This window comes from Bos indicus x Bos taurus, chromosome 1 (assembly GCF_003369695.1).
Source record: "Bos indicus x Bos taurus breed Angus x Brahman F1 hybrid chromosome 1, Bos_hybrid_MaternalHap_v2.0, whole genome shotgun sequence".
NCBI classification, from domain to species: domain Eukaryota; kingdom Metazoa; phylum Chordata; class Mammalia; order Artiodactyla; family Bovidae; genus Bos; species Bos indicus x Bos taurus.
The window spans coordinates 7,215,094-7,228,091 of NC_040076.1; the positions used below are offsets into that span (position 1 = coordinate 7,215,094).

Sequence of the window (12,998 nt, forward strand, 5' to 3'; positions counted from 1 at the left end):
ATAGGATTTTCGAGGCAAGAATACCGGAGTGGATTGCCCTTTCTTTCTCCAGGGGATTAACTAAGGTTAAATGAGATCATCAAGGTGGCCCTAATCTAATGCTTGGTGTCCTTATCAGGAGACATTAAGATGCAGACACACAGGGCAGAGATCACGTGGAGAAATGGAGGTGGCCGTCCACAAGCTAAGGAGAGAGGCCTCAGAGAAAACCAAACTTGCTGGCATTTTGATCTTGGGGTTCCAGCCTCCAGAACTGTAGGACAATGATTTTCTGTGGTATACGAGGCTCTAGTCTGTGGTATTTTGTTACAGCAGCCCTGGCAGGAATTCATCCCCTTAGAATATGTGTAAATAACAGAATAGTTCTGGAATTTGTGCCTCATTCTTGCTCAGGAACCATGCTAATCCTCTCTGTATCAATCTAATTTTAGCAGACGTGCTACCAAGGCTAGCCCTCAGCATGGATTTCTTAACCCCCTAATTTACCAAAGCTTTAAAACCTGAGCTTTCCTGGAGTTCGGGTCTTACGCCTTCTGTTGCCACATCCCAACGTTGCTGCCCGCTTGGCATTTGATGAGTGTGAGGAGACCCCGCATCACAGCATTTCTGAGCAGTTTCAGGGCCCTGCCCCCACGTGGTACAGCACGTTCATTCACTTTCATATTTAACATCACCATGAGTCCAAAAGCATCATCGAAAATTGAAACACTCTTAGAAATGGTGGCATGTGGGTGGGGAGGAACTGGGGACTGACTAAAGAGAGAAAGTTGGTCGAAACCTTTCTTTCACTGCTGTTGCAGGCAAAACGTTTCTCCGTCAAGAGAACGGCCATGTGTCTACAGAGCTCGTTAAAATTCCGTGTTTGGGTGAAAATACTGAAGTAAAGTACTGCAGATGGCAGCATGGCATTACACATGATGATTCTGGAGCAAAGTCGCAGCGTCATTGTCCCACTTTCCTTTTTTTTTTCCTAGTGGGTAAGTTACTGGAACCTTTTAAAATATGATTATTTATGGTGAAAACTTGGACAGGCAATTATGCCTGTTTTTCAAGTTCACTTCCATGGCCTGCAACGGCAACGTACCAGTCAGCAACATCCCCTTGAAAAGCCTCCAGGCAAATACATTGTTATCTAGCTCCCCACTCGGAGAATCCCAAGGTTAGATTTCAACCTATTTTGAAATTAAACTTCAGAGATGTACCCAACCTTCTCTCAAGTTCCTAAAGATGTTTACCCAATGTTAACAAAGAAATAATTATTCTCAGAACCTAGGGCACCAACGCTATGTGAGAGCCGCCTCTTAGACTGACCCACACGTGCTGCTCTGTAACAGACATGCAGACATGCTTCAGTTTCCCCCCATTCATTTTTAACCAGAAAAAATGAGTGCTTTGGGAACTCCAGGGATGTCTGTTTTCAGCAAAATCTCTAAAACTCTAAACACCAGGTCAGCAAATGTATTCTCTTCAGGTTCAGGCAGTAAATATTTCCAGCTCTTTGGGCCACATGGCCTCCATCACAACTCTGCCTTGTACCCAAGGGCAGCCACAGGCAGTGTGTCTACCATCTGCTGTGGCCCTGTTCCTATAAAACTTTATTTATAAAAGCAGGCAGGCAGATTTGGCTCTAGGTAGCTTGCCAACGTCTGCTCTAAACCTGGGCTTGCGGATCCGCTGAGGAGGCCTCCCTGTGTTGTTTGAACTCTTGTGGACATTTTACCCTCCCTCCTGTTTTTTGTTTTTTTGTCTTCTCACTTAAAGGCTGCTATGATTCACATGTATTTCAAGAATGACCTGTATCTTTTTTTTTTTTTTTTTTTTGGAGGTAAAATGTTGAGCTTGACATTGGAGACATGTTCAATCACAGTGTTAGCCTGACTATGTTTCGTTCTTTCTCATTTCTTCCCATGAGGTCCATGTGGCCTGAGTTCCATCTTAGGAATAAGGGTTTGGATTTGGGACCGTGCTTGTTTTGAAACTGGCCCAGTAAGGATGAAGGTAATGGGGCAAATGCTATTCATGTCCCCTGAGGTAATGCGTGTGCCCAGTAGGTAGACAATCAGCTTCGGTAGCCATGTGACCATGTTATTTACCAATGTAAATAAACATGCTTATGAAGAGCGCCCTGGACATAACAAAATGCATTAAGCAATTTTCAAAAAGGTGATGTGTTTATTAATATGCTTATTAACAGTCCTTTATAGCTCAGTTGGTAAAGAATCTGCCTGCAAGGCAGGGGACCCCAGTTCTATTCCTGGGTGGGTAAGATTCACTGGAGAAGGGATAGGCTACCCACTCCAGTATTCTTGGGCTTCACTGGTAGCTTAGCTGATAAAGAATCCACCTGCAATGTGGGAGACCTGGGTTCAATCCTTGGGTTGGGAAGATCCCCTGGAGAAGGGAAAGGCCACCCACTCCAGAATTCTGGCCTGGAGAATTCCAAGGATTGTATAGTCCATGGGGTGGCAAAGAGTCAGACATGACTAGTGACTTTTACTTCCATTTTATCAACAGTCAGTTTCCACAGATGCTGAATCCACACGTCATTCACTCAAAGTCTAAACTCTGGTGGAAGATGGTCCAAATGCCGATAATGGTGATGAGTCTGTGGGAATCAGCAAACATGATCTCCTAAAGGCTACCTTAAGGCAGACCTGACCCCTGATTGGCCCCAGACTGTTCTCCTTCTTGAAAGGATTCTCTTAAAGGGGATTGGTCTGCTAGGCTGTTTCCCATATGTCCAGGCTGCAGCAGACCCCAGCAGAGTAAAGCAAGTCATTTCCAGGAACTTTTTCTGGGGCAGGTACATATGAAGGATGTTTTTTGATAGCTTCTGGCCTCATTTTAATTCTAAGCTTATAAGAGCATTACAGAAGTGATGACCTTGAACGTGAAGCTGAAACTGGCCAAAGATATCTATTCTGTCACATAAAATCCACTCACACCACCCTTGATACACTTTGTATGGATTAATTTAAGAGTAAACTCCATCATTCACATGTGGACTATGGTACTTGTGGGCTGAAGAGTGGGCGGGAATCTGTGGTTGGCCTTCACATCTTGACCTGGAGTCACTTGAATTCCTGCTTTGTGTCAGCTCTCATAGGAAAGTAAAGACATTCCAGAGGCTTACCTGTACAATAAAGGACTTTGTTTATTTTTGTCTTTCTTGCCAGTTTGGAAAACTTATTACATGGGCTGAGCTGCAGAAATAGACCAAACTACATAGAGCAACCTGCTTCATGGAACAGCCTTGGGAAGTGTGGTTACTGGGATACAGATAGGCATTTAGGTGGGGGGAATTTCCACGATAAATATACTCAAAGGACCAGAGAAGTGAATCCACATGAAAAACATACATTGGGTGCTTGGAGACTGTGCTTTCTATAGACAGCCTGTATAAAACCGTGTCAAGGAAAGTCTCTAGGGGAAGACATGAGAATTTGTTCAAGGCATTGGGATCAAAAGTTCTGCTAAACTTGTTTTAATTATTGGCTGAAACTTGATGGAAAGAGAAAAAAATCCTGCAGGTGATACAAAGTAGACCTTTTTCCTTCATGCTCCACAGAATTTTCTTCGAAATATTTTCCACCTCCACCCTGATTTGGCAAGCTTTGAATATGTGTATTCAGTGCATACCTAAACCTCTTAGATTCTTGGACTGTGCTGTTCAATATGGTAGCCACTAGCCCAGGTTTCTATTAAGCACTTGAAATAGGGCCACTGAGACTAAGGAACTCAATTGTTAATTCTATTGAACTCTAGTTACTTCTACTGAATTTCAACGTGTGGCTGTTGGTCATCTTATTACGACATCACAGATAAAGAACATTTCCATCATTGCAGAACATTCTCCTTAGACCGTGCACAGTTCTAGAGTGTGACAGGTCAATTTTTTTGTGCATGAAATTGTTTTTCATATTGAAGACTTTGTTTTCTACCAACTGGCAAAGTTTAAAAAAGAATGCTATGGAGAAGACAACTTAACTCTTAAGGTTTTGTTAAAACCTTCTTAACATTTGCTCAAACCTCTTCCTCCCGCTCTCCCATTCTGAGTAATTCTGTTTATTCCTGTATGTAGCATTTTATATTTAGTTCTTTCTAATGTAGCTAAATACAAATATACCAATTTCAGGAAACACTTCTTTAATTAGTTGTACTTGAAATGTCCTCATGGATCCTTCCTGTAATAACTGAGAGAACCATTCCCTATTCCCAGTGGGAAAAATGAAAAAGAGAAAGACCTGTTTTCTTCATTCACGCCAAACAGGAAAACGCTGTGGTTTAGCAGTGGATGATTAAGTGGGAGGAAGCTTCTTAGGTCTTTAAAATGGAGTAACAAAACATGTATGTCAACTTACCTTGCTCCTCTTCCTAATTTCTCCAAAGAGTATCTGTGAATACCTAATTTAGGCTTTTTTTTGGGGGGGGGGGTTGGTGTCTCACTTTAAGTACACATTAGCCTCAGGAAAAAGAGATTTTATTTTTTACTCATGGTTTACAACCTAATGTGTCATATTTCAGAATGTAGCTGATGTTCTCAAAAAGGTCATATACCAGCAAAATGGTCATTTTCTGATATTGTTATCAACAAAAATGAATGGAAATCAAGATACATTAAAATTACTAAGATCCAAGATCCTTGAGGGCACCAATCTTGTATGTTTTGTCCCCAGGGTAAACCCAGGTGCGCCCCCCGCCCCCCCGCCTCCCTGTGCTTGTGCTGTTGGGGGCTTCTATGCCCCTTAAATGTGAGAGTCAGCTTGTGTACTGTTATTGGGTAAGAAGTGTTTCCCAGGTAGCTCAGTGGTAAAGAATCTGCCTGCCAATGCTGGAGACACGGGGTCCATCCCTGAGTCGGGAAGATCCCCTGGAGGGGGAAATGGGTGCCCACTCCAGTATGCTTGCCTGGGAAATCTCATGGACAGAGGAGCCTGGCGGGGACTGTAGTCCATGGGGTCACAAAGAGCTGGACACGACTTAATGACCAAACGTCAACAGCAGGGTAAGAACTGCTGAATGTTGGGGATCAGGGTTATTGCTGAGTGATTTGTCTAGGTCCTAAGCCCTCCTGTTTTGGGGACAAGGCAGCAACTTGGGGTGAGTAGCCCAGACTCCTGGTGTCTCCATGTAACTGCTTCCTCTGTCAGAGAAGGGTTTCTTGAAGGCAGACCCAATGTCAGAGACAGACAGACTTAACTGCACCAACTGGCACTTACATTTTATACTCAATTTTGTTTTCATTTCAGATTTATTGAGCTATGATTCACATACAGTGCTGTATCAGTTTAAGATGTCCAGCAAAACGATTTGAATCAGATACATCATAAAGCGATGATCACCACAAGTTTAGTGAACATCCATCATCTTATACAGATACAAAATTAAAGAAAGAGAACAATTTATTCTGTGTGGTGAAAACTCTTAGGATTTACTGTCTTAATGACTTTCATATATGACATGGAAGAGTGCTCATCTTTCTGATGGATGTGAAATAGGATGAGAGTGAGAGGGGAGTCTTCCCTAGCTTTATATCAACCACCAATTTCCCCTTCTTTCCCTATTTTGTGTCATCCTTGCACTGTCAGAAAAATATGTCAGAAACATTTGCTTCGCTTGCTGACTTCGATCAGTCGTGTCTGATGCTTTGTGACCCCACGGACTGTAGCCCGCCAGGTTCCTCTGTCCATGGGATTCTCTAGGCACGAACCCTGGAGTGGGTTGCCATTTCCTTCTCCAGGGGATCTTCCCGACCTAGGGACTGAACCCGGGTCTCCTGCATTGTAGGCAGACACTTTACTAGCTGAGCTACCGGGGAATCTCCCCACTAAAAGATTGCCAACACCTTTCCCAAATAATAGTGATCAACATACTTCATAGACTTCAACTGTCTATTTTGGGAGCCCTGGCAACAAATCTAACTAAAAAAGAAGTCAAATTTTTAAAAAGAAACACTGCTTTATTGCTTAAATATGGAAATAATACAGACCACCAGCTAAGCTAATAGTTTTTTGAGAAAGTTGAACACGCACATAAATGAAAGGTGACAAAATGGATTCATGCGTAAAAAGGGACCCCGATTTGCTGGCAAATCATTGCTACTCGGAGCTCTCCACTCATAAATAACAATGATCTGAAGAAGCTACAAAGCAATCTGCAAACCCTGTAATAATGCTGCTGCTGCTGCTAAGTCACTTCAGTCGTGTCCGACTCTGTGCAACCCCACAGACGGCAGCCCACCAGGCTCCCCTGTCCCTGGGATTCTCCAGGCAAGAACACTGGAGTGTGTTTCCATTTCCTTCTCCAATGCATGACAGTGAAAAGTGAAAGTGAAGTCGCTCAGTCGTGTCCGACTCCTAGTGACCCTCTCCGTCCATGGGATTTTCCAGGCAAGAGTACTGGAGTGGGGTGCCATTGCCTTCTCCTATCTCCAAATAAATGAAAGCACAGTGCAGTTCACTTTTCTGTGTCTTTCTCCAGCCTGCTCTTTCTCTTTTTTTTAAAACTGAAAAATTTTATTTTTTATTGGAGTAGTGGTGGTTCAGTTGCTAAGTCATGTCTGACTCTTTGCAACCCCATGGACTGTAGCCCATGGGGCTACTGTAGCCCATGGACTCCTCTGTCCGTGGGATTCTCCAGGCGAGTATACTGGAGTGGGTTGCCATTTCCTTCTTCAGAGGCTCTTCCCAACCCAGCTGATTAACAATGCTGCGATGGTTTCAGGTGGACCGTGAAGGGACTCAGCCATACATACACATGTATCCATTCTCCCCCAAACTCCCCTTTCATCAAGGCTGCCACATAACATTGAGCAGAGTTCCTTCTGGTATTCAGTGGGTTCTTGTTGGCTATCCATTTTAAATATAGCAGTGTGTACCTGTTCTTCCCAAACTCCCTAACTATCCCATCCCCCTATCCTCCCCCTGAGCCCCTCCCCCAGCAAACATGTTGTTATCTAAGTCTGTGACTGTTACTGTTTTGTTAATAAGTTAACTTGTGTCATGACTTTTTAGATTCGGCACTTAAGGGATGTCATACTGTGTCTCTGCTTCTCTGTCTGACTTGCTTCACTCAGTATGACAATCTCCAGGTCCATCCATGCTTCTCCAGCCTGCTCTTAACTATTTCTCCCTGAGAATGATTCTTTACTTTGAACTTCCCTCTGACTCTTCTTGGTTGCTGGGTGTATATTACTGGCTAGACTCCAGTCCACAATGGAGATTTCAGAGTGTTTTGGCAGACCTGGTTTAAGAAGTGATGCAGAACGTGGGACATTTCGCCACTGAGCTGAGTTGTGAGAGTCGTAAAGTGATGTATGTACAGAAAGACAGAATTCTCAATAGCTGGTGAAAGTTCTTAAAATAAAAATATGTTCCCTATAAGCTTTTATTCTAAAGTTGGTGCAGATTTCCAAGGTGGCCTGGGAATCACACAGTAGCTCGTCTATTTTTTCCTTAACATTCTCTGAACTAATTAAATTCTGAAAAACCATTTAAATGCAAGTAGGCCATGGTTTCAAACTCTCAAAAAATGAAAAAAAAAAAAAAGAAATTAAAAAGAGGTTGATATTTGAAATCTTGTTTTCTCTGGCCCTGCCCCTAAAGCCCAGAAACATTTAATAATAAATAGATATAACTCCACTGAGGACAGAAAATCTTTTTTCCCTCCTAAACACTTTGTTTTGTCTTAGTTTTGTGTTAGTTGGGACTCTTGTCTCTCTCTACTTCTGAGATTATGGGTAGCTTCTTCGAAACATTCTCAACTCCTCAATTTTGCGTATGGAAGGGAGATTAACATTTAGAAGATTTTTTTTTATAAAGATATGATTTAAAGCTTCGTGAATCTTGAAACATCAGTAAGTGAAAGGAAATCTATCTGCCAGGTTTGACTTTCCCATCTGGACTGGTTGTGGCTTTTATTTCCTCTGCACCTGCCTCTCTCATCCTTTTCTTTGGGAGCAAACACAGTCAGCAGTGTTTCTAGAAAGGATATTAGCATACTCAGGTTTCCGGTTTGGGAACAGCAGTTTCCCCCCAGGTCCCCCCTGAAGTGAGGTGTGAAAGCCTCCTGGTGTTTTATTGCACCGATGAGAGAACAAGAGGCAAAGATAGATTGGTCTATGTGGAGTGGAGTAGCCGGAAAATAAATATGGCTGATCTCCTTCTACGGGCAGGGCAGGCCTCACATTTACTTCCTGCCTGTCCATATTCTCATCCTCAGAATTGGATATGGACCTGCTTCCTGGGCCCCCTCATTACAGCAAGACAGATGGAGGTGTTGCTGCTGGACTCTTTAAGCAAGTTTCATGTATGCTGTCTGGCATAGCTTGCAAGAGATGATCTCAACCTTTCACCTCTCCTTGTGTCTTTGCCTCCTTGCAATGTGATGTTGCAGTGCTTCCCATTGAAAAGTAGCATCTATTTCCCCACTGTCCACATTTGGGTTGACCTGCCTTGATCTTTAGTATATGGTCGATGTGAGGATGAGCCAGTGGAGTCTAAGCCTCTGCCTAGGGGCAGGATTGCCAGGTGATCTGCAGATCACTCCTCTTGTGTGATCCTTTTGCTTTGACTGCTTTGGGTACCAGTGAGTGTGATTATGTTATAGCAGAGAGATTTTGCAGATACAATTGACTTTCCAAAAACAGTTGTCCTCAAGAGGGATATTATCCAGCTAGTCCTGATCTAATAATCACAGTAGCACCCAAAATCGGGGTCTAGAGGTCAGAGATAGAGGAAGTAAGAGATCTGAGGCACGAGAAGGATTTGAATGCCCTTGCTGGGTAGAGTGAACCTTGTAGTAAGGAGTGTGAGTAGCTTCTACTTGTTGAGAGCAAACTCTGCCTGATGGCCATCGAGGACACAGAGACCGCAGTCTGACAACCATAAGGATCTGAGTTCTACTAACATCAAGGATGAGTTTGAAAATAAAAAAAAAAAAAAAAAAAAAAAAGGATGAGTTTGGAAGCATCCTTTTTCCCCCCCAGAGTCTCCTGGTTAGTTTTCAGCCTTGTGACGCCCAGAGCTAACAGTTATGTTGTGCTGAACTTCTGATTTACAGAACCACGAGGCAACAAATGATTGTGTTAAGGTGCTCAGTTTGTGGTAATTATTATGAAGCAATAGAAAACTGAGTCTCAACAGGCTCAGTTCTAGTCTCTGCTGGAAGCTTGCCAAGTTCATGAGACCATGCCTGGACTAGCTTGCTGGAGAATGGGCGGCTACCTGGAGCAGAGCTGAGGAGCCCCTGCTGACAGCTGGCCAACTTCTAGAAGCAGAGCCATATAACCAACTCATAGTTGATCCCAGGTACCTGAGGACGCTCAGCCAGAGTGAAAACCTTCAGCTTATCCTAGTTTAGGTCTCTGTCCTGGAGACTCATGAGTGCTGTGGTCTGATGTCAATGACCACCCCAGAGTCACGTGTTTAAGTCCTAACCCCAGGAAGTGGGGTCTTTGGGATGTGAATAGAGCATGGGGGAGAAACCCTCAAGAATGGAATTAGTGCTCTTATTAAGGAGGCTTCAGAGAGATCCCTTAGCCCTCCTACCATATGAGGTTACAATGAAAAGATGGCCATCTATGAACCAGGTCCTTAGCAAATAGCAAATCAGCCAGCTGAAATCTTGGATTTTCCAAAATCCTAAACTGTGAAAAATAAATGCTGATTGTTTATAAGCTGCCTAGTCTGTGGAATTATGTTAGAGCAGCCCGAATGGACTAAGACAATGAACTGTATGAATGATTATTGTTTGGGTCGTTGTATTTTGGGATATGGTGTGTACACAGTGATGTCTAATTGATACATTGGCTACTCTCATGAATAGGGAGTATACTTTTTTTTTTTTTAGGGTGCACTGCCTGGCATGTGAGATCTTATTTTCCTGACCAGGGATCTAATCCATACCCCCTGCAGTGGAATCATGGAGTCTTAACCACTGGACCTCCATGGAAGTCTCAACAGGTACTAATGTCTGTACTTAACACTAACATGTGGAGAAGGCAATGGCACCCCACTCCAGTACTCTTGCCTGGAAAATCCCATGGGTGGAGGAGCCTGGCGGGCTGCAGTCCATGGGGTCGCGAAGAGTCAGACACGACTGAGAGACTTCCCTTTCACTTTTCACTTTCATGCATTGGAGAAGGAAATGGCAACCCACTCCAGTGTTCTTGCCTGGAGAATCCCAGGGACGGGGGAGCCTGGTAGGCTGCCCTCTATGGGGTCACACAGAGTTGGACACGACTGAAGTGACTTAGCAGCAGCAGCAGCAGCAACACTAACATGGATATTATTACACTTAGAAAGGATGGAGTGCTGTTGCGCTGAAGATATGAAGCTTTTTTCTATGTGGTGATGAGACCTCATTTCAGTGAGCTCTTCAAGCAACATCTTAGAGCAGATGAAAACAGTGGTGTGATTTTGACCAAGATTATTTCACAGCCTGTGTCAAAATTTCTCATTGCCTGTCTAATTTACGGTAGATATATGATCAATTTATAAGCATTTGTTATGATCAGGGACGCAGGGTACATGATTCTAACAACTGAATTTTCTACAACTGTAAATATGATTGCAAATTGTAAATATATAAAAATAAAACAAAATCACCTTGCTATTAATAAATTTCTGACTATGGTCAAAAGCAGACAGGCTGTGCCAACAATGCAAAAATGTAAAAAAAGGTAAAAGGTGAGATGAAAAGATTTTCATGGTGCACTCATGTTGTTGAAGATTAGAGTTGTGCAGATATTTATAAATAATTGCAGTGTCTCTGTGCGTGAGTCAGAATTATCCTCAGTAAACTCAAGCAGGCTGTTTTTGCGCATTCAGGAGTCTCCTTCAGCAGGACACAGCCTGTTTTGTGTTCCCTAGGTGAATAAGGAAGCCTGTGAAACAAGGATGTGGGTTGTTCAATTTCATTTTGAATTCCTGACATAGATATGAGGAATCTTGGGTTTAGAAATGACCATTTCTGTAGTAGTTCAGCAACAGGAAGACTTCTACAGCGCCTAATGCTACAGTCTCCATCAAGGAAGTATAATGATGGCTCACTTAAACCCCCAAATGAACGAAGAAATGAGAGGACAGCCATGTGTGGATGGAGGCTGCTGTCAGACAAATGCAAAAGAGGACGCGGATCAGTAATAGGCCTGCCTCTGCTGGGGAGTTGGGTGGAGAGTGTGTGGGGACGAGGAAGGGTAAATAGTGGCTTGGGAACTACAGTAAGCAGGTTATTAAAAGGTTGGACAGGGAAAAATATCTCTGTGTGAGAAAACTGGGGGTGGGGGAGTGGGCAGGGAACTTCTGCAAAATATCAGTGACTCATAGCGGAGAGCAAAATGTAAGATGAGATAGAGCATATGTGTTTAAGTTCAAGTTCCGTGGCAGAGAGGCTGACTGCATCACTGGTTTCACTGGTACTGGGACCCGCAGGTGTGCCCCAGGGAAAGCTATCTGCTGGGTGCCTCGTGTGCGATAGCATGTTCAAATAGAGACTGTTGTGGAGGCTTTGTTGAGAAAGAGTCACTGTTACCCAAGAGGAATTCTGCTACATCCAGGTAAATGAAGACATGGATATGTACCAGCGCTTCGCTGCCCACTTGAACTGTTTGTGTTAGTCAAGGAGGAAATAACGAGCAGGGGGCACACTGACCCCCAGCAAAGCCTCCATCTTGCATAGACCCTATTCTAGAAAAATCTGAGTATTGCCAAGAAGCAACCTTTAATCTCGAGGGAGAGATATGTTTCCATAGGACATTTGGAAGAGGGGGATAATGATTAGGACGTCTAGGTACTGTATACTTTGGAGTATGGAGAATCTCAGAGGACTTGCATGTATAGGCACGTTGATGGTTATCCATTCCACTGGTCTCTCTGGGAAACATTATTCACATGAACTCCTTTATCTGGTCCATTCCCACATCTCTGGGAAACATTATTCACATGAACTCCTTTATCTGGTCCATTCCCACATCCCAGCCCTCATGTTTGCAATCTTCTTTTGCTCTGGGCAAGGGAAGTGCAGCTTAGTGAGCTGGGTCCCAGAGACAGATGCACAGATATGTGTGTGTCTCTGAGTCTTCTCCCTCTGTGAGTCCCCTTCACATGTACAGCCCCTCCTGGGAGACCCCATAGGAATCTGAGACATCCCTTCACAATAGCACTCTTTGCATTGTTTTGGGGAACCCATCAGTTTCCCCTAACATTGGGCTGTGTTTTATTTATGTCCTACTCTCAGCACACATCATGGTGCCTGGCATACAATGAGTACTCAAATATCCATTGAATAAATGAGATGAAATATGGGATTACACATGTGACCATACTTTGATTTTTTTTTTTTTTTGGCCAATATAATGATCTTACTTACAAAGCAGAAACAGAGACACAGACATAGAGAACAAACATGTGGACACCAAGAGGGAAAAGGGTGGTGGGAGGGAATGAATGGAGAGATTGGGATTGACATATATACACTCTTGAGGCTATGTATAAAATAGGTAACTAATGAGAACCTTTATGGCAGAAAGTGAAGAGGAACTAAAAAGCCTCTTGATGAAAGTGAAAGAGGAGAGTGAAAAAGTTGGCTTAAAGCTCAACATTCAGAAAACGAAGATCATGGCATCCAGTCCCATCACTTCATGGGAAATAGATGGGGAAACAGTGGAAACAGTGTCAGACTTTATTTTTCTGGGCTCCAAAATCACTGCAGATGGTGACTTCAGCCATGAAATTAAAAGACGCTTACTCCTTGGAAGGAAAGTTATGACCAACCTAGATAGCATATTCAAAAGCAGAGACATTACTTTGCCAACAAAGGTCCGTCTAGTCAAGGCTATGGTTTTTCCTGTGGTCATGTATGGATGTGAGAGTTGGATTGTGAAGAAGGCTGAGCGCCGAAGAATTGATGTTTTTAAACTGTGGTGTTGGAGAAGACTCTTGAGAGTCCCTTGGACTGCAAGGAGATCCAACCAGTCCATTCTGAAGGAGATCAGCCCT

The 12,998-nt window shown here is 43.4% G+C and overlaps 1 non-coding gene across 1 annotated transcript; it reads right to left on the minus strand.

Annotated features, from left to right (window-relative positions):
• Positions 1-348: 348 nt before the first annotated feature.
• Positions 349-455, minus strand: LOC113899387. The gene has a single exon (XR_003512906.1). It is a non-coding gene; the product is annotated as a U6 spliceosomal RNA (small nuclear RNA).
• Between the last annotated feature and the right edge of the window lie 12,543 nt (positions 456-12,998).